This window comes from Jatropha curcas, chromosome 7, assembly GCF_041381405.1.
Source record: "Jatropha curcas cultivar XTBG-Jc1 chromosome 7, XTBG_Jcur_1.0, whole genome shotgun sequence".
NCBI classification, from domain to species: Eukaryota; Viridiplantae; Streptophyta; class Magnoliopsida; order Malpighiales; family Euphorbiaceae; genus Jatropha; species Jatropha curcas.
Genome location: NC_143157.1, coordinates 4,253,171 through 4,276,521, shown reverse-complemented (window position 1 = coordinate 4,276,521; position 23,351 = coordinate 4,253,171). Strand labels below are relative to the sequence as shown.

At 31.3% G+C, this 23,351-nt stretch overlaps 1 long non-coding RNA gene and 2 pseudogenes across 1 annotated transcript; 1 reads left to right on the top strand and 2 right to left on the bottom strand.

Moving 5' to 3' along the window:
- Positions 1-502: 502 nt before the first annotated feature.
- LOC149494614 (uncharacterized) lies at positions 503-5,469 on the bottom strand (annotated as a pseudogene).
- Positions 5,470-10,014: 4,545 nt separating this feature from the next.
- Positions 10,015-11,236, top strand: LOC149494613 (uncharacterized; annotated as a pseudogene).
- A 3,302-nt stretch (positions 11,237-14,538) lies between these two features.
- Positions 14,539-22,515, bottom strand: LOC119371069 (uncharacterized). The gene is made up of 3 exons (XR_005178624.2): positions 22,284-22,515; positions 22,071-22,150; positions 14,539-15,110 (listed from the first exon to the last, which is right to left on the bottom strand). It is a non-coding gene; the product is annotated as an uncharacterized LOC119371069 (long non-coding RNA).
- Positions 22,516-23,351: the final 836 nt, after the last annotated feature.

Genomic DNA, 23,351 nt, shown 5'->3' with positions numbered 1-23,351 from the left:
AACCATTCATATTTGAATAAGATTGTGCACTTGATTGGTAGGGGTGGATATTCTAACTCCAAAATCTCAACCAGTTTTCCATAAAAATCATTTGACTAGTCTCTGTAGTTTGATCCCTTTATGCAAACACCACTGTTCGTTGTCTTTTTGCTTGTCCTATAACACTCAGTGTGAAACTTGTAACCATTTACAAAGTAGCCAGAGTAGGCATTAACAACCGGTAGAGGTCCCCTTGCTGGATCAGTAATGAATCTGTTATCAACATCCCTTCTCGAGCTTCGAGCCTATGGAAATAGTAATGACACGAGTAAAGTATAAGAATGTACACATATATGTTGTGTAACTAGAAATTTACTTACATAACATTTGAACCATTCTGCAAATTCAGAGTCTAGTTTTGCATCAATTGCAGTATCAGTCAACTGTTTATGAGCGAACAAAAATATCATAAATATGATTTAACTAAGCTGTATTAAGTTTAAACTCTCTATAAGATTTATACTTACTCTAAAAATGGTGTAATCTCTTCGCAATTCAACAAAATATAGGTTTGAACCGCTCGTATCTCCGTATCAATCAATCGTCTTTCTTTTTTATTTACTAATTGTATGCCAGGATAGGTGAAAATTGTTAGATTCCCTTCTAACTTAGATTCTATTCGATCTCCTATGTCATCATTGCGTGGCACTCTCCAATGCTTGGTGTAAACATGTGGTTTGAAGTAGTGTGAATAGAAAGTGGAAGCTTCTTGCACCAAATATGCATTGCAAATTGATCCCTCGACCTTTACCTTACTGCGCATGTTCTTTTTTATTTTTATGCAGATGTCTGTAATTGTACAGAGACAATAAGTGAATATGAGTTGAATAAACATTATAATGATTAGAATGGGGTGTTAGTGATTCACCTCTCAAATGGATACATCCATCTATATTGTACAGGTCCTGCTATACAACATTCATAGGGGAAATGAACTGGTAGATGCTCCATAGAATCAAGGAAGCCGGGTGGAAAAATTCGCTCCAATTTGCATATCACTATTGGGATTTCTCGTGCTAATTGGTCCATATCATTGCATCGGATAACAGTCATCCTCAATTCCTTGAAAAAGAGACTCAACTCTATCATTGCTTCCCAAATTTTCCCTAGCAACAATTCTCAGAATACCACAGGAATCAATCTTTGCATGAAAACTTGACAGTCATGGCTTTCCATGCCAAACAATCTTCATTTCTTCATGTCGACACATCTACCCATATTTGATATGTATCCATCTAAAACCTCAATGATTGGACCCACTCGTATAATATTTGCCTTTGGGGTTTATCTAAAGAATAACATGCCTTTGAAAACTTTCCAGTAACTACAGATTGCTTGAGTTTTGATCAACGACGAATTTCCTTCATGTCTGCTCTCGCTTTTGCATTATCCTTGGAATTTCCCTCAATGTTCATGACAGTGTTATGACGGATAAGAATTGAACTCCAGTATGGTAAATCCCAAACGATGCTTCGCTTTTTCCATCCGCTATTCCAGCCAATTCTACCATTTACCTCTTCTGCACCTAACTCTGTAACTATCATAAGCCCTAGATCTCCAATTTCTTATAATGTTTCAGCTCCAAACTTCACAAGTGGAGGGGGATCAACAATAGTTGTGTTCTTTCTAAAGCATTGTCGATTTTGCCTCCAAGGGTGAGATTCTAGTAAGAATTTGCGATGAAAATCAAACCAACATTGTTTACCGCCATTTTTTAGTGTAAATACATTAGTGTTTTCCATGTAATGAGGACAAGCCAATTTACTTGTCGTACTCCACCCAGATAACATTCTAACTGCTGGAAAATTACTAATGGTCCAAAGCAAAGTAGCTCGCATTATGAAATTCTAATTGGCCGAAATATCAAACTTTTCAACCCCATACTCCCATAAATAATTAAGTTTGGCAATCAATGGTTACAGAAACACATCAATTTTGTATTTCGGATTATAGGGCCAGGTCAATAACACACAAAAATATATATTCATCTTTCATACACATTGAGGGTGGTAGATTATATGGTGTGACAATGACAGGCCATAGTGAATATTATTGTCTTGATTGGCCAAAAGGCTGAAATCCATCAGTACAAAGCCCAAATCTCACATTTCTCATCTCAGCAGCAAACACAGGATGATTGTATACTCCCTCTATCCAATTTTGTTTGCATGGTTTTTTGACAAAACACACACATTAAGAATTTAGTCAACAAATGTTATTTTGCCCTTTTTTACCCTTAACTCATTACTTAAGATATTAATAAAGGTCATTCATTTAATGAATAATCATAAAGGTTATTATCGAAAAATAATTGTTTACATATCTAAATTTGGAAACCTAGCAAACATTTTGGGACATAAAAAAAAAGAATAATAAGCAAACAAAATGGGACGGATGGAGTTGAGGACGTCTGGTTTTACCAAAAGTGATTTGGAAAGAACTGAATCGAACGAGCTTGATTTATTTTATTTAGTAAAATAGTTTTCTTTTATTAAACCCGTTTAATCCTCGGAAAAAGGTTCTCTTACGTTGGTAAGAGTTTTATTTTGGAGTCGCCACTCTTATTTAGGGAAAATTCTTAAATTAGTCGATTCTTTGGAATCGACTAATCCGATTTTAAACCTGTTTTCGCACGACCGCCCCCGAGCGATTCGAAAAATGCTCAATTTATTGTTTTATTTTATTGGAATGGAAATGTGATTCTTATTAAGAAAATGGTGACAAAACCTTTTAGGAACGCAATGCCGATAAATCGGTCTTATAAAACATTTTGAGTCGCCACCCATTATTTCGGCAATAGGACCGTTTTCAATTTTATTTTATAAAAGTGACTTCATTTAACCCAATTTTATTTAAGGCCAATTGTTTAAAAGACTGGTCAGGCGCACCAAGTGCGATTCTGGGTAAGGAAATTGGGTACGTCGACCCGTTGGAAGTCAACGCCCGGAAAATCGGCCTCTTTTAACCTACAATTTCTAATTTTATTTTATTTTAGAAAAGCCAATTTATTTACCTAAACCCAACCCGAGTAAATCGAACCGAGTTCCTATGTGGAAAATTATTTAATCGTCCCAAATAAATCCATTCATTGCATTCATAATCATTCAAACCACATCAATCATTCAACCCATAGCAATTAAAATAATTAAAAGACTCGCTCTTGCTTTATGGTTAAAGGCGGGCCACAAATCGGATTTAAAATACATTCTACTCAAAATAAATCCACTAAACCCTAATAACCCGAAATCATACATAATAATAAATTAACCTATTTGATTTGATTAAACCATAATCTGCCCATTATTGATTATTTCTTGAATTATACAAAGAAATGGAACCTTTATTTAATTACACGAAATTGAATAAAAAATGAAATTATTCTGGAACCCTAGAACAGTCGCGTCACGCAGCTGTTCTATGGAAGAACAGTTGCGTGACGGAACTCCTAGTTGCGTGACTTCCGTCACACAGCTGTTCGTGACTTTGGCAAAATTCTCAGATTCATCAATCACTTATTTAAATCATAATATTAAATAGCAAAATAAAAACGAGACAAAAATTATAAACACGAACAGTTCCGCCACGCAGCTAATCAGGGAAATGTCAACCTCTTTTGGACATGAACAGTTCCGTCACGCAGCTTGTAGCTGCGTGACGCAACTGCTCTGGTCCGTAACTACCTTTCAAACTACCTTTTTTACGTTTTCTTTTTATCAAAACTTGTTTAATATACCCCAGAAATGTCCAATAATAGGCATAATACTACTTAACCAATATCAAACTACCCAAATATCAATAAAATAGATATTTAACAAATTAATGACTAAGAAAATACCAAGAAGAGTTTAGATGATTACCTAACCCACAGATTTGAGGATTGCACACGATTTGAATGTCTTAGGAATAAAGTTTCGAGATCCCAGAAGGCCTTTTTACAAAGTTTTAACCAAAAAACCTCTTTTTCTTTTCTTTTCTCTCTTTTCCTCTTTTTTTGTGATTTTGCTTTTCAACCTAGTTAATCTCTAAAGCTCGTTTTTCTTCAAGATAACTCAAAGGAGTTCTTGTAGAAAACCTAGCCGCAAATGTTTTCTGCGTTTTCTCAAAAATCGCTCTCCCATTTTTCTCAAAAAGTCCCGTTTGAAGAATAAAAATGTAGTATTTATATGGGTAGGGCAACAGAACATAGCTGCGTCACGCAATTAACAGTTGCGTGACGAACCTGAGAGCTGCGTGACGCAGCTCACTTTTTGGACCATTGCCACGTATCCACACAAAAAGCAAAACCGTTATGTGGGCTTTTCAAGGTGACGTCATCCTGGTTAGAGTTGCGTGACGCAACTATTAGTGCCGCACGCACCTTATAGCTGCGTGACGCAACCCTAGCACAGGTCAGACTTCCTTGAACTGGTTTAAATCGATTCTTGGTTTAAAGACTTCTGGTTGACCCTGATTCCTTATTCCGCATCCTTATATCCTCATCGGGTTAGGTGGGGGCATACAAACACGCGTCAACAAACCCAAAGACGGGTTCAAGAGTCAGGTATGAAATGGGAAGGTGTTAGGCACCCATTTTCCCAGTTAAACTGGCCTTCATGTTGTCCAAAAATTCATAATAATTAATAATGAGATTAACTTTTAATTGAGATGTAAAATGATTTTTATGCAATTTTTAGAAAACTATGTCATTCACACAAATTATTGTAAGCATAATAGACATGTACTGCAAGTTATACGAATAGTCATATATATGAGATTGCTTGCGAAACAAGTTACTATGTTATGATTGATATTGGTACTCGGGATACAAGTAAACAATGAATGTGAATTGATTGTGAGTATATGCATGGGAAAATGGTGTGAGAATGAGCATTATTATAGTAAATGATATTTTAATGTTGTGTATGATTTCAATGGACCATATTTGTATGCTATGAGATTACATATGTATTGTTGAGTACCATTGAGTTTTATACTCAGCATGATGTTTTTAACTCACGTAGGTTGAAGGTTTGTCTGCTATGGATCTCTAGTACTTGTGTTCAAAGAGAAGATCTTCTGCTTCCAGAATAGAGTATGGGTCTATACTGCAGACTCATGACATGTGTTAAATTTGAAATAATGAGAGCGTTAGTTTACTATGTGGGATTTGTAATTTTTCTGTTTTAGTATATTTATTTTATTTCTTTGAAACTTTTGAGGATTTTGATTGGTCCCACGTGGACATGGACTCTCATTTGAGATTTGAATTTTTGATATCTTGAGTTTATTGCTGTTATGGATTTTATTAGTGTTGATTCGAGGTTAACTTCTCTCGAGAATTTGTTTCATTGGATTGGAATATGGATTATTGTATAAAAGAGACTTTGAAATTTTTGTTATTACTTTTGAAACGTTTTATTAACAGGCTTGAACTATTACCTTAAGTTGCATTTTTAAAGGAAACTTTGCAGTTTCTGTAGGGTTTCACTATTGCTTAAAGATTTTAAGTTTCTCTAATTTTTATAATAGAACTGTTTTAAGCAGCTTATATTTTCTTAAGACTTCTGCTCTATGTTTTCAAGTATTATAAACTAAGTTAACATTTATTGTATTATATTTTCATTTGAAATTAGTTCCGTATTAATAAGCAAGCTTGTATGTGCCTTTGGCACAGAATGTGACATCTCTTGTCTAGCCCTGCGGGGTTGGAGAAGGGGTGTTATACTTAATTCTATTTTTATATAATGAAGTGGTCTCATAATAATATTCAACCCAATCCTTAAACCTAATTCTTTGATCCCTAATTTATAAATGTAGATTTTTAAAATCCTAACAGGTGTTCTAAAAGAATAAAGTCATCAGTCAATCTCTAACTCCCTACTTTCAACCTCAAATCAAGATTTATATACAATTATAATAAAAACAATAATAAATTATTTTTTACAGCTAAGTAAAAGAAAATAAATGAGAAGATGATTTGAATTGATAATAGAAATCAATTTGGATACAGTGGCCATATTACTTACCCGGTACATCAGAGAAAGGAATATATGCACGTACACACAAATTCTTGAAACCACAAAAAGTGATCCAAAAAGAAATATATAGTTTTAGTTTTTTTTTCTAGTTTTCTAAACACTATTTTTTTTAAAGTCAAATAGATTTAGGATATAAGAGAAAAACATATTAAGAAAATTAAAAATACTTAATCATCAATAGTTCATCTATTTATTGCAAGGGAGATATAAATCTCTTCCTAAATTAAAATGATAGTAGTTACAAATTATTCAGTAACGAAAAAGAAAATAAAAAATTATTATTAAAAATAAAACTCCTTCGAAACTCACCTAAAAAAAAACATTTCAATGTATATAGATATATAAATATATCAATAAAATATTATATGTATTTTTAAATTAAAATTTTCAACTTTTATCATCCCAGGTTTAATTATGCAAGTTCTATTTAAAAATTTACTTTTTAAAAAATATATCCAATCAAATCTTACAAACATAAAGAAAACATATTAATAAAAATAATATACTTTTTTTCTTCTTTTTTTTATCTCTCTCCTAAATAAAATATTATATATTTTTTATTTGAAAATTTATTTTTTAAAAATATATCCAATCAAATCATATAAACATAAAGAAAAAAAAGAATATTAATAAAAAGAATATATTTTCTTCCTTTTTTTTATCTATCTCCTAAATAAAATATTTTAAATTATAATCAAAATAAAATTAAATATTTAATAAATAAAATACAAAAAAATTTCAAATGTGTTGTTATCATATATATTTGCAAAAATAAATTTAGTAAAGATAAAACTATTAAAATTTTGAAATGCATAATTATCTATAGTATTTATTTAAAAAATATATTTTTTTTATTTATTAGTAGACTTGATGGGCCGAAATAACACTACGGGTTACACAGTAAGGAATAACCCTCCCCTAGACTCATCAAATTAGTGAAAATACTTGTGGTCGAGAAGACTCGAACTCAAGACCTCTCACTCTTCACATGAGTAAGATGACAATCAGATTACACATAATTAACTTAAAAAATAATTTTTATAAATATATTCAATCAACTAATAAAATATAATTTTCTAATTGACTTATGACTAAGGTTATTTTAGGATATCCTAAATTTCATCAAGGGCACTATTTGAAATCTTATTATTCCTTCTATTCCCACATTTATATATAGTTTAGATAGATATATATTTCATTTACTATGCCTGAATAACAAAATAATTTATTATAATCAATTTATTGAAACTAGGTCATTTTAAGATCGTATACAATATCAGAATGATGTCTTGAATATCCTTAAATAAACGAATTCCTAACGCCCTAATCTACCTTTCATTCTGATTTTATTTGGATCCTTTCCTTTCCTGTTCAGTCCTCAAAAGTTATATAAGTTCCTTTTCTTCCTCACTCCTAATATAAGTTCCTCTTCATCCATTTTGAGTTTTAACTTTGTCTGATTCATTTCCAGCATTTTCGGATGGGATTTGGTTTAGGTTTGCAAGTCTGTCTTTGATTTTTCCTTATGTGGGTAACCACGATTGAGGCGATGCAAAAGGAAAGGCTTACTATTCTATCCTTTTATTTGTTCAGAATATATTGCTTTGCCCTTATATTTTTTAAAACATAATTTTGTCCCTATCTTTTACCTTCACGACGCTGTTATATTCTTCTGTTATTTTTTGAATTTACTATTCCGTTAATTTTTTGAACTTTTCCGTTCAATACACAAATAAATAATTTAATTTGGGCAAAAATACAAGGACAAATTAGTTAATAAACAGAGATAAATTATTTAATTTTGATAAAATATAGGACGAAGTAGTGATTTATTGACAAAAAGTACAAAAACTTGACAAAATAATATAACAGTGTATCGAAGACAAAAGATAGGGACAAAACTATGTATTTCTATAATGCAAAAGCAATATTGTATATTATGGCAAAATACAAAAGTAAAATCATAATTTTTCCAAATGAAAATGAAATAGTGACTTAAGTTAAATGTTGAAACTTCTGTAAGTCATTTTGGCCATTCACTTCTTTCTTATATTTGGAAGGTATTTGATTAAGCTGATTCATACAGCTAATAACTTATTCATATCAAACAATTAGGTTATAAGTGATTAGTAATAATTTTAATTAGTAGCTAATAACTATAGTAGTATCAGACAGTTCGTAAACTACTTTTAAAGATTTTTGCTATCAATTGATAACTGATTTCTGTTTATATTATATTTGAACTTTATTTATATAATATATAATTTTTAAAGCTTAAATGCTTATGTGGCAACATATTAGAATATGGAAGTGATGATGTGTCATTTTATTTTTATTATAATTAATATTTTTCTTTGCATTTAAAAAATTAAAATTTTTTATTAAATAATGAAGTGACAAACTAATAAATCTAATGGAGACTATCATTATAATTAATATTTTTTTGAATTTAATAAATATTAAGTTTTCTATTAGTTAGTTTTTCTTATTTAAAAAAAACCAATGGAGTTATTATAGAGTCATAGTTAATAAAAATTAATTAAATAACATAATTACATTATTAAATAGAATTAAAATATTAATTTCAATTCACTAAAATTTGTTTCATTAAAATTGAATATTCTGATACCTCATTTAATTTCAATATATGAAAATTTTAAAGAGAAAATAAATAATTAACTGAATACATTAGTTTAATTATAATAATTTACTTACATTAACTTATTGTGCTAATTAATATTTCAGTTCATTACTTGAGAATTTCAAAAAGAGTGTATAATTTTACCTTTCATTATTAAATCAAAATTATATAAGCAAATTATTTAAATTAAAGCAAGACAAATATGATTTTCTTGAAAATTAAATTCAATTTAATTAAAAAAAGGAAAAATTATACAATCCGTGGAGCGCCGGTACATGACTAGCTAATCTTATAAAAATAATTACTAATAAAAATCTTTCAAATTATAATTTTATCATTTTATTTATAGTTATTTAGAAAATAATAAAATTCTATCAAATATAACTTTAAAAAAATTAATTAGTATATGTTGTGTGTGCATATATACATTCTCTAGGATCAATCCTATCATAAGTTTCCACGTAACAATTATTATTAGTCCCAATGTCTCTACAGTTCCTCCTCTCCTCAAGGATTCACTTCACGTGCAAAATAGCAGGAATTCCAATTACATGTACATTTCTAATTACTAAAATGCATAGTCAAAATCAAGACTTTGTCATGGCTCATTTAATTTACGTAACCTTTAGATGAAATACAAAATTAAAAATTTCATCTAAAAAAGTTCTATTATTTTGCATCATCATTTATATTTATACAAATTTAGTTTCACCTTCGTATTTGAATTATAAACCATGTTACATTGACATTCCTAAAATTCAATTTGTTATAAAAAAAAATAAAAACTTCAATTACTGTTACATAAAAGGAAATCGATTAAATTTTCTATTAAAAAATGGATAAGAAGCTAAAGTGTGCATGGTTCAATTTTGTTCTTTTAGTAGAAATTCAAAGGGTAAATTATATAAAAAATTGATTTTTGACAAACTGAATATTACTCTCAAATTTAGGGGGAAAATTGAATTTTTGTAAAGTATATTTATATAGCTTTATTATTTTACTTGTACAACTATTAGTATCTAGTTGGTCCCTTAAGGAGAAAAGTCAATATTAGCGGTTACTTTACTCTTTAGTGTACATAGTCCAAAAGGACTCTCTAAGATCAGCACGTTGTATATCAAAAAACTTATAAATAATATTTTCTCAAAGATTTTCTCTCATATTTTGATCTTAATTTTCATATAAATTTGTTCATGGTATCAGAGCCTACTACAACTCTGATTACGTTTCGTTTCTTGTTCTTGTTTCATCAAAGATACACTTCCTTCATATTTGATTATTGTGGAAAACCCTAACTTCTCAATAGAGTTTAATCGAATGACGACAGAAGAAGAATTAGCGGTCGAAGGGATTTCTAGAGCGGAGGCAAGTGGCAGCTCATTCAATTTGTTAAACTCAGATAATCTTGGTCTCAATTTAGTAAGTATACCTCTCTTTGGATAGAACTACTTATTTTGGAGTAGGTCATGATAATTTCTCTCAAGGCATAAGATAAATTGGGATTCATTAACGGAAAATGTGAAATGCCTGATAGTAATTCTCCATTGTTTGATAAATGGATGGGCGCTCATAGTATGGTGGTTGCTTGGATTCTTAATTCAATTTCGAAGGATTTAGTAGAGGCTTTCTTGTATGCAACTAGTGCTAAGGATCTTCTGGATGAGCTAGGCCCTAGCTTTGGGGAGAGTAACAGGCCTTTGCTATATCAAAATAAGAGGGATATAAGTGATTTCAGCCACGGAAATATGAGTGTAGTCATGTATTTTACAAAGCTTAATAAGTTGCGGGACGAGTTGTCATGCTTAAGGCAACTTCCTTCTTGTAGTTGTGGTGCAGCTAAGATCATAGCTGATCTTGATAACGAAGACACGTTAATTCAGTTTCTTATGGGGCATAGTGAGAGTTATGACCATGTTAAAAAACATATATTGCTGATGGATCCTTTTCTTAATGTAAATAAAGCCTACTCCATGATTTTGAGGGTTGAGAAGCAGAGGGAGGTCCATCACCCTTTGATTGAGTCAAGTGAAACCACTAATGTAATGTTGGCACAAGGAGGTGCTGGATATAGGAGGAACAATGGTTATAAGGATGGGAAGCTTATGTTAAAAAAGAAAGAATTTGCAAGAAAAGAAGATAGACACTGTGAACACTGCAAGGCAGGAGGGCATACTAAGGACACATGTTTCAAGCTCCATGGTTACACTGAATGGTACTAAGGACTAAAGCAGAAGAAGGAAAAGTCTCAGGCTAATGTGGCAATGCAAATTGGAGATACACCTATGGATACAAAGTATAGTATGACACCTGATTACTCTGGAGGCTGGAATGAAGGGATATCACAATTCATTTGGCAAGAAATACAAAGAGCAATCAAAGGGAAATCAGTTCAGTGCACAAACTCTGTTGATGCAGCTAATGTAAATGCAAATGCAATTAGCTTTGCAGGTAACTTGTTCAATTCTCATCACTTTTACATGCATAATAAAACTGTTTGTGATTGGACACAGGGGCTACTGATCATAATAAAACTGTTTGACTCAATAACCAAGCTACCTAAACCTAAACTAGTACATTTATTAGATGGCTCCTATAAATTAGTAACTCACATAGGGAAAATTAAATTGAACTAGAGGATTACCTTATACAATGTCCTTTATATACCAAGTTTTAAATGCAATTTGATTTCAGAAAATGCCTTAACCAAAACAAACTAGATTTCTATCAATTCATTTGCAGACCATTGTATTTTGCAAGATTACAGAGTAAAGAAAATATTGCCATTGGAAATGTGCAAGATGGGTTGTACCACTTAAACAGTAATTCTTTCACAGCAAATAAACCTTGTAATGCTTTCACAGCTTGTAAGGAACACTCTACACACCTTTCTTTCTTGTGGCATGCTAGGTTAAGACATGTTTCAAATAAATGCTTGAAACAAATACATGATATACCTGATGTGAATGTAAATAGAAACATATGTCCTATATGTCCTTTATCAAAGCAACAAAGATTGGTTTTTCCTATTAGCAAGACCACAACAAGTGAATTATTTGAGCTAGTACATAGAGTCTGTGGGGACCCTATAGAGTAACTTCCATAATATGAGCTATGTACATGGTGACAATTGTTTGAGGATTTTAGCAGGTACACATGGACCTATATGATAATTGCTAAGTTACAAGTTTTTAGTGTCATTACTCATTTTATTCAATTAATAGAAAATCAATTTCAAAAGAAAATTGTGAAAATTAGGAGTAATAATAGGATAGAATTTGTGAATAGAGAGTGCACAAATTTGTTCAATGAAAAGGGGATTATACACCAAAGATCATATCCTTCCACACCCCAACAAAATGGGGTAGTAGAAAGAAATCATAAGTCCTTGCTTCTAATAGCTAGATCCTCTATGTTCCAAGCCAATCTACTTAAAAAATTTTTGTCTGAATCATTATTAGTAACTACTCATATAGTAAATAGAATACCAATAGAAATTTTAGCTTGGAAATCACCTTATAAGGTCCTATTTGATAAACAACCAAATTTCCAATCTTGAAAATCCTACTCAAATATCACAGACCTTCATACCTGAATTACAAGACAACAAGTTCACCACAACAACATCCTTAGAACACAATGCACCTTTATGACACACAAATCCAACTCAAACAACTTCAGCTGTCCCACTTAGCAAAAGTACAAGGCACATAAGTAAACCTGCCTAGATGAGAGATTTTGTAACAAATGTACATGACAATGGCAATATTTCTTCTATTGCTGCAATTCATTCAGGTACTTCTCATTTCTCTCTACCTACCACTAACATCATTTTTTATAATACCTTCCTATCCTTTCATGCAAATGTGTCAAAAATTCATGAGCCTACATCTTATTATCATGCTAAGAATGATTAATTGGATAAATGTTATGCAAAATGAACTATAAGCATTAGAGGCAAATCAGACTTAGACATTGACAGATTTACGCTTAGGTAAAAGACCAATTAGGTGTAAATGGGTATAGAGAGTCAAATATTTGCGCAATGGGGAGGTGGATAGGTATAAGGCTAGGCTTGTGGCAAAGTAATCAATTGCTTGGGGTTAGACTACACTGAAACCTTTTCTCCTGTCGCCAAGCTAGCAATAATAAGGCTATTTCTTGCCTTTGCCACTTCAAAAGACTGGTCATTCCATCAATTAGATATTAATAATGCTTACCTTTATGGTCATCTTGATGAGGAAATCTATATATTACCCCTGGAGGGTTATACAAAATCCCTTAAAGGGCATGTTTGTATTCAAACAAGCTTATATAGGTTAAAACAAGCAGGAAGACAATGGAGTAAGGAGTTTACTACCAAACTCAAACATTATGGTTTTGTACAATCATCTCATGATCACTGCCTCTTCACCAAAGTTTCAGGATATGAGTTTCTTGCCCTCTTGGTTTATGTAGATGATGTCTTGTTAATAGGAGTCACAAAATCATTGATTTTACAAGTCAAATCTTTCCTTTAAAAAGAGTTTACCATTAAAGGTTTGGGGTTTGCCTTTTTTTTTTTTTAAGGAATAGAGATTGTTAGGTCTGATGATGGCATGATTTTAACTCAAACCAAATTTGTGAAGGACCTCATTTCTGATGTTGGATTAGCTTCTGTCACCCCTACTCTTACACCCCTTATTTAGGGAACTAAACTTACACCAAATATGGGCCCATTATCATCAAATCCTGACTAGTATAGAAGATTAGTGGGTAAGCTTTTATACCTTAGCCTGACATTACATTCTCAGTGCAACAGTAGAGTCAATTCATGCAGGAACCCTGTGAATATCACCTTAAAGCAGTTATGCATGTGTTAAAGTACTTAAAGGCATGTCCATCTAAAGGATTATTTTTTTCCCTCTCATAATGATTTCTCGTTAACTGCTTACTGTGATGCTGATTCGGCTGCCTGTGCTACTACTAGAAAATCTAGATCTGGCTACTGCATTTTCTTAGGGAATTCATTGGTATCTTGGAAGTCAAAGAACAACCTATAGTCAGTAGGTCTTCAGTTGAAGTAGAGTATAGGAGTGTGGAAGTAACACTCTGTGGGTTACAATGGATCTCTTTTATTTTACAAGACTTTCAGGTACCTACATCACTTCTTATTACATTTCATTTTGATAACCAAGTGGCTTTTACACATTGCCAGAAACCCTGTGTTTCACGTGCGCACCAAGAGTTGTAGAAGAAATTAATCTAGCTTTTGTTCAAGATCTTAAAGAAAGGCTAAATTTAAAAGCATAGAGATTGAAGAAATCCTAGCTATAGATCTCTCTGTTTCAGACTTTAAAGAAATTCAAGAGCTAATTTCAAAGGTTAGAGAAGCCTGCAAGAAATTTGGATTCTTTCAAGTGATTAATCATTGAGTACCTTCAAAGCTATGTCAAAAGATGGAAAATGTTGCTAAAGATTCTTTGATCAGCCATTTCTATGCGGTGGAGAAGTTAGTAAAAGTAGCAAAGTAATACGACCCTAAACAATTAACAAGTACTCTTGCAAATCAACAAGAAGAATCTAGCAAAGAACATGCAATCACGGAAGTACCCGTCAATCCCTAAACCCCAAGTACTCTTAAAGAAAGAAAGAAAGGAATTTAAGCAAGAAAACGAAAACTTACCTTCAAGTACTCTTGAAAACAATTCTGAGATTCTTCTTGTAATTAATCTTGTAGAACTCACAATGTTAATTACTAATGTAAATTCGGTTGCATTCATCCAATGATGAAGAACACAGTTTCTTTTCAAAGAAAGAACAAATCTTATTTTTGATTAATTAAGTCTTGGCTGCCGTGCAGCTTTTACAAAAACCAAAATAAATACCCTCAAAGCTAAACCTAATTAGCCTTTAATTAAACTAACCTAGGCCTAACCCAATATGGCCCATATGGGCTTAATTTAAATACAAAGCCCAAGCTAACTAATTAAAACAACCTAACTTAAATATTAATTAATCTAGGGCCGGCCCAACTTTGGAAAATAAGTTCAACCAACCTTACTTTAAATAACCAGGCCCATTATAAAAACAAACTAAACAAAATAGGATAAGTGGGCTCACAGGCCTTACACGCCCCATACTTAAGCTTACAATGAAAGAGCATTCTTCAAAATTTGCCTAAGTATAAAACATGTACAATGCATCAATGGGTAGCCTCTTTACACACCTCAAGCACCACAACAAACTTAGGTGCTTCTTCAAGTTCAATCCCACATCTCGCAATGTTATGATCTTGAAGCTCCAATGTGACTTGTTCTTGAACAAATGCATTCAAGGCTGCTTGTTGCTTAGTTGCACGAGCTCTTATGATTGGCCCAATAGGTAGAGCTAACGGATCCTTCGCCTTGCTTCCTTGATCCGTATCACGAAGGTGCCTGTCATATGACAAAAGAGAAAAATCAACGAGGAAAGAGAAAGTCAAAGCTAATTATTGATTAATTAAGGTTGAGATGACAAGTTTTTTCATTTTAAATGCTTCAATGATGTATACGTCATCTTTCCATCTACTCTTTAACGAAAATTTTAATAGATTCTCTTTTGTGTAACACTAATTGAAGTTTTTCTACTTTTTGCGTAACAAACTGAATTTTAGGAATGCCAATGTGATAGCGTCTATAATTAAGATACGATGAGTCAAATTAACACTATATATATAGTTAATAATGACTTTTTTTTTGTTACTGCATGTAGAATACTCATGGTTGTGACTAGAAAACATCTTTGAGCATCTTAGCCTTCATTTGAACTAAGTAGTACAGAGACTACTCTAGTCTCTAAAATGTATAATCAAAGTTAGGGATTTATCAGGGCTCATTTAATTTACATTATGTTGAGTCTAAAATTAGTTGTAGGCTTGTCAGGCTTGCATCTATTAGGAATGTCCTGGGACAAGTGGACAAATAGGTTGAGGCATGTTTCGTTCGAAAGAAGGGGATGAGAAGAAGGAGAATTCAAGAGGAGGAAAAGAAAAGACGAGATAGACAAGAGAGAAATATAAAAAATTAGAAGGTTGGAAAAGTAATGGGGATACAAGGTGATATAACGCATGATGCAAAAAAAATTTATTTATATCGATTCGCGTGTCATTTATAGTGGAGTCACTCCCTATTTATAGGAATTCTAAGAGTGCACACCAAGCAAGAAATATTCTAGAGTGTATAATATTGCAAGCATATGCAAAGTCTAAAATATCCTATATTTGTACAATATTTATATAATTGTGTCCAAGGTCCAAGTGTCCCTCCTAAGAAATGTCTTCTTTTTTTCTTCTCTATGTTATTAACCTGGACTCGCGTACTTGGACTATACTAATGGGTCAGTGTCAACATACGTAATACAAAATTAATAATTACATCTAAAAATATACTGGCATTTTGCATCACCACTTATATACATATCTGTACATTACAATTTTTTTACTACTATATGCACAATACTCAGTATTCATGATTGAAAAGCAGCGTTAAGTATCTTCCTTAGTAATTACAACTCCAACAGCTCTTAGTCTCCATGTTCCTTAAGTAGTATAAATATTACTCTTACTAAAAACTAAATGAACATATAAGTAATTAAGGGATCATAAACCTTTATAATTTCTCAGCTCGCATAAGTAGTATATAAATAATAATATTCATCACGCAAAACATATTTCTAAAATCTTAAAATATTTCATTTTGTCAAATAAATCATCTACATAAATCTGAACTTACTCTAAACGTGCATCCACAACATTACAGATCTCATAATATGGTAACAATTACACTAACAATGACATGTTGATGTAATCAATTTACTTATATATATACATACTAAAATTTTCCTAATTAATTAATTAATTAATAATTGGCTTAATTTATGGACTCACTAATATAAAAACTTTTCAGTCCAAAATTGGATGTGTCTGTCGGGCCTGCATCTATTAGGAGTGTCTTGGGATAGGTGGACAAATGGGTCGGACCTGTTGATCTAAAAAAGGGGATGAGAATATAAAGAGCTTAGGAGGGAAAAAAGTAAAGATGAGAGGAACATGAGAGAAATATAAGAAATTAGGGGGTTGAAAAAGAAAAAAAGATACAAGGTGACTTGAATGCACGAGGCAAATAGGTTTGTTATATTGATTGGCGTGTGTTTTACAATGATAGTCTTCTCTATTTATAAGTGTCCTAAGAGTGCCCCCAAGTAAGGTTCGCCTTCTAGAAAAATAATATAAAAATCCAAAAAGGTACTGTACATATACAATATTTACATTCTATAGGTTTTAGGCCTAAGTGGCCTTGTGGCATTATTTCAACAATATATTTATTTACAAGCTCTTGCCACTTCAGACCTCTGTTTTGGGGCCGCATCAACAATCTTCTCTGCACATAGGTTTTACTCAGTTTGAACACCTATGTGCATTATGAGCCGACCTTAGGCCGCTAAAAAGATGCACTAGCTATTTGAAATGACACATGATTCGTTGCTCTAATCCTTTGGGCTTTTCTTTTCCATTTACTTTAAATAGTGGTCCTAATAGCACAGCTCAGATTCTCTATCCATTCCTTAAGGATCCATGTCAAGGAGTCACTCATTCCCTCTTGTTCCCCCTATATTCAAGTTCCAACAGTGCTGTATTCAGTTATATTTCGATTATACCGCAAATATTAACTTGTTATACGAGTAGTATACATCATATATTTCCATATATGATGTATTTCACATTTCATATGCATTTACTCAAAAATTTATAAATTATGAGATGTAGATCAATTACCTAATGAGGTATAAATTGATATTGGATCAATATATAGGATAGTTATAAGCTAGAAATTACGTTGACTAGTATATCGATATGCTAACTTATAAATCATTCTGAGTGTGGGAAAAGGTACCTACAAACTCTCTGATGTTAAAATTATAAATAATATGAGTGAATTACAAAATAATATAGGATTAATTGTGTGTACTTTGGTGAAGAACGTTAAATTCCTATATATAAAGGTTGAGAAATTCCTTATTTGTGTATGATTAGAGGATAACCTTCTAAAATCTATTGTAGTTATGAGTTTGTTGTTCTAATAAAAAATATATAAACAAAAAATGAATATGTAGGTGTTTATCATTTTAATTTTATAAAATATATAAAATAAACATTATGAGTATTTTCGTAGTATTATAGGAATATCTATAGGATAGAATTAGTAACTATAAAAAATAATACTCCTGTAGACGCTCAATTTTTGCCCAAAAAAAGACTCAGTGATGATTACCTTTTTTATGATAAAATGAGTTTGAGATATTCGATGAATTTGATTCTCAGACCGATGATCCAAGTTTATGAAAGGTAACCCATCAGCCATTTTCACGTTTTCAAGGTTCGCATCGAAACAAGGCCTGGAAACGTGCCTCGGGTACGCCCATGGCGTGTCCTGATGCACAACCTCGTTTTGCATGCCATCCAGGCTGATTTCGTGAAAACCAGACCCGACATATTGTTTGGGGCCCACTTGTGGCGCTTGCCACCTAAGGCCTAAAAATGGGCAACATTCCCCATTTGCCTATAAATAGAGGCATGGGGAATGGGTTAGGGGGATTTTAGGGTTGCTAACCAAACTCTTGTAATTTTAATTCTCAAAACCCCTCAATCCAAATCCTTAGCAAGTGTTATTGATTTGTATTGAGGGACAACTTTTTTTACACAAAACTTCAATGGGGTTTGACAATCAATCATTCCCAAAACACTAATCAATCAAACGAAACTCAGATCGTTGATCAAAGAACCAAGTTCTTGGCTGTTTCTTCCATTTGTGATCCAAATCTCAAGTTTTTCCTAAAAACAAGGTAAACTGAGAGTCTAAAACTTTCCTCTACACTTTTTCCTTTTTCATTTTGGTGTTAAATCACCATTCTTAACTTTGTGAGGGAAACCTCTGATCAACCAAGAAAGAGGTTTTCTGGGTACAAATGACCCTAGCCACATGCGCCACAGCACTAGTGGCGCAAGCCATAGTGCTGTGGCACACGCCACTTCTTCCTAAATCTCTCTAAATGCAATTTTCTAAGTTCTCTGATCAGGGCAAGATCCGTGCGCCATTATGGAAGTGGCGCACGAACCTTCATTTTAGAGTCTCAATAACACAAAATCAATAATCATACTTTGATTCCGAGATCCAATAGAGTTAAGCCTTAAGCATTCATGCTCAAAGAGCACATAAACTCCTTTTTGATTTGGATGAGCAAATAAATAATGAAACAAGATTGAGAGTTGTGATTGGTGAATTTGTTCATTATCCTTGTTGAACATCAAGACCATGACTTAAATCTTGATTAATCATTTAAATTCATGTCATTTAATTATTGTTCTTTAAATTCCAGCACTTTAAGTTTTAGTCCTTTATTTTTATGCACTTTACTTTAATGTTCTTTACTCTTTCGTCAATCTAACCCTCTAACCTTAGCATAGAACATCCTAACATTATCATTCATCATTTGTGTCATTATTGATTGAATGTATGCCTTGTGTTTCTAGGAATGATTGTTATTATTTTGTGGTTGTTATTCTTTATGTCTGGATTAATGCCTTATTCATTATGTTAAACTCAATGTAAAGGGTCTATAAGGATTCCTATTATTGCTTGTTTATAATATTAAATTAGGTTTGGAAAATTTGGAGGGATGAGGGTAGATTGTATTATTCAGATAGTTTTGTAACTCTTTTCTCCTCCCTCCTTTGTGTATGCTTTATTAATCTCATATCAGTATCAAATCACATATCCAATAGCGTTTTTAATCATATTATCATATACGCAAGGTAACTTGTTGCTCAAGTAATCAGACAATATCTTCGATATAAAGATTTGCAATACAGAAGATTATATAACAATGTCTGAGAATCTAACCTACATCATAAGCACACATATTACATACATACATTAGTTTCTTACTTTACAAGTAATCTTACAAGTATTCCTATAAATAACTTGCATGGCATGTGATCATATAACATCAATCCATATGTAACTTGTATTACAAGTAATCATACATCATCAACCTATAGGTAACTTATATCACAAGTAATCATATACCATCAATCTGTAAGTAACTTGTATCTCAAGTAATCAGTAATTTATATTTGTATTATCATTCTCTTAATCATTAATTCAGAAAACTGGGCCTTAATAGTGACTCAAAAAGAAATAGAAGTAGAACATGTAACAGAACGATGTCTGATAACAGCCAGACTAATACTGGCTAGTTAGCCTTTTAACAGTAGACTTAAAAAGTTTTTCAGATACAGAGTTAGTAGAGTGCGTCCACTCGTCCTGAAGACACCCACGTGTCTGGCATATGATCATAACACAATCCAAACAAATCCATAACATGATTTTATTTTCAGGGACAGATAACCATATTCTAGCAACTACTCAACCAAGTTCACAGTAGGAGCCCATTAATTCTCATTAAGTCAATTCCGTTATTTCATTTCCAGGTAATAACTTAATCATTCAAGTATCACTCAATAGTCATAACAAGTAGGCATATATGATTGCAACTTGCTCATGATTTATAGAAGCTCATTTGCTTTATACAAATCTCAATCATATATGCTCATATAAATCTAAATCATATATGTCCATACATATACATACAAAATAATCTCATATCCATAGGATAGTCAACTCAAACATCTCAAGTCAAACCACATCTATCTTGACTTAACATATTCCAATATTACTTTAAGTAGTCAAGTAAGTAAGCGTACCTGGTGCATAGCATTAAGCTTTCCAGAGTATAACACCAAATTGGTATTATTAAATCATAGTCAAACATAGTGATTCATAAGTCAACCAAGTCAACATCACATTATCAAGGTCCAAGAGTGCAATTAATCACATCATATACTACACAAGCAAGTATAGTATCAACTCTATAATTTAACTTATGCATATCATAAAATAAAAGTCAAACAAAAGTGCACACCTTGTGGACATGGTTATGCCTGTCCTAGAAATATAGGTTGCATGCTTCTTCTTTAGGTTTGATCATATAATGATTTTATGTTAACATCTACTTGCACATTAGTTCATTTAATTACATACTCAAGCATTATTTAGACAAAAAAAAAAAAAATTCCAATTAGGCATCATGACTCAATTGCAAACTCAAATTATTTCAATTTCATCTAATACATGCATATTTATTTAATTAGGCATCATATAATAAATTATAATAGTTCATAACACATGAAAGAGTGACAAAAAAAAAAAAAAAAAACACCTATGGGACTAGCATAGGTTTGGCCTCTCTTGGGAGCCAACCTTACTTATGCCCAATTCATGCCTACTAAGGTTCATTAACTTATTTTAATTAAATAAATAATATTATTAATTCATTACATGCATTTAATACTATTAGCATAATTTATTTAATTTAAGTCAAACATAAATCAACATAACTTCACATATGAAATTCATGATCACATTTTATTAATATATAATTTATTATATTAATTTATAATATTAATGCTAACCATTTAATTAACAACTTAACTTTTAAATTATTTAATTAAATTAACTACATATTCATGCCCAATGTTCTTTATATATATATATATATATATATATATATATATATGTTAGTCTTACCAGTACAGACATCCTTATTATTCCAAATAATTTGTCAACCTACTACATTTTCTGATATGCCTATATTCAATCAATTATATATATATATATATATATATATATATATATATATATATATATTTATATATTAATATGACCATAGGCCTAACATGCCCAAATAAAAATTAAAGTTAACACCAATTACCTTTTCTAATATAGCCCTTAGGCTAACATATTAAAATAATGATTAAAAATAATAGCCCATTTCATTTTCTGATATAACTGCAGACTAACATACTCAAATATTAATTATAACGATAACCAATAGTATTTTTTTAATATAGCTTTAGGCTAACACGCTCAAAATAACAATTAAAATCTTTAGCAAATAATATTTTCTAATATGACTTTAGACTATCTTGCCCAAATAATAATTAAAGTTATATATAAATTAAATGACCAATCCAGAAATATCCTGTTAATCAAATAAATTAAGGCATTTTGCCCAAACCAAATAATCAAACACAAAAGATCACATCAACAAATCACTATAGCTTCATAAGTAGAACAATTGTGCAAAAATTAACAAAATTCACACCCAATTGCAATAATATGGAATCAATTTCATAGGATCATACAAAAATTATAGAAAACTCCAATTTACTTTTAAGATCATAATTAAAAAAACATCAATTAAAAATTAAATCAAACAAAAAATGGAAGAGCACTAACCTCCAATTGCAGAAAAACCAATCAATTTCGAAATCCAAACCTTTTCTTAGCCTTAATTGACTTTCAAAAATTCTCACCTTCTACCAGCAAGAAATCAGAAAATGCACAAAAAATATGCAACAATTAGGTATTTAGAATCTCCTAAAAGCACAAATTCTAAATATGCAATCAAAATAAAAAATGAGTTTACAGATTGTGAAACCAAAATTATACCTTGTTTGCGAAATGTCCTACTGCTGCTATAGCTTATTGCACCCTCGATTTGCTAGTTTTTTTACTAATCTGGACTAACAAATACTTAATTTGTTGTTTGTTTGCAGATTTGATGGTAGAAATCAAGAGAAAAAGATGAAAAGTTATCTGACTCCCTTTTCTCCCCTGTGCGTGTGATAATAAAAAGATGGCTATTCTTCTTTTTTTTTTTTTTTTTTTTTTTTTTTTTTTTTTTTTTGTGCTCTATGAGGCTTCGGCCTCCTTAGGTTTTAGTTTTTTTTCTTTTTTTTTTTTTTCCCTTGAGTTGGCGTCAACCTTTGGAAAAATAGGAAATGAATGTTTTTTTTTTCCTTTTCCCTTAATGTGACGCACACTTTTTAGAAAATAGGCAATAAACTTCTTTTTTTTTTAACTCTTTTATTTTTTTTTCTTTTCTATATAATTAATTAAAATAGCCCAAACAAATAGGCCCACTTGATTAAATAAGACCCACTTAGCAAAATGCCCAATGAATTTAATAAAATCACATCTTAACCATTAATTTCTCAAAACATAATAATACTTATCAATAAACACTCGTAATTACCATTAATCATGTTTGACAATTAATTATTAACCAATAATAATAAATACTAATAATTAAAAATAATTACCAACAAATATTAATAATCACATTTTGATAAATACATTCTAGCTAATGATTGATAATAAATTCAAATAAATATTTATAAATACCATTAATTATTTTCAAATGCCAATTTAATCATTTAAACACTAGATTTGATACATTTTCTGAACTAAATGCAATAATATATGATATTGGGTGTGGACAGAACGAATAAAAAGATTTATTTATCACTAAGAATATTAATGAGATCATAGTTGAAATAATGATCTTAGCAATTATGGTGGCCACATGATTAAAAATAAAATTTACCACCAGAAGTGGTACAAATAATATGGCATATGTGGATATTGAAGATGTACTTGTTGTACACCAAAATATTTGAAGACAAATTTGGTTTTAGTAGTAAAAGAGTATTTAAAGCTCTAGAAGAGCAAGTATTA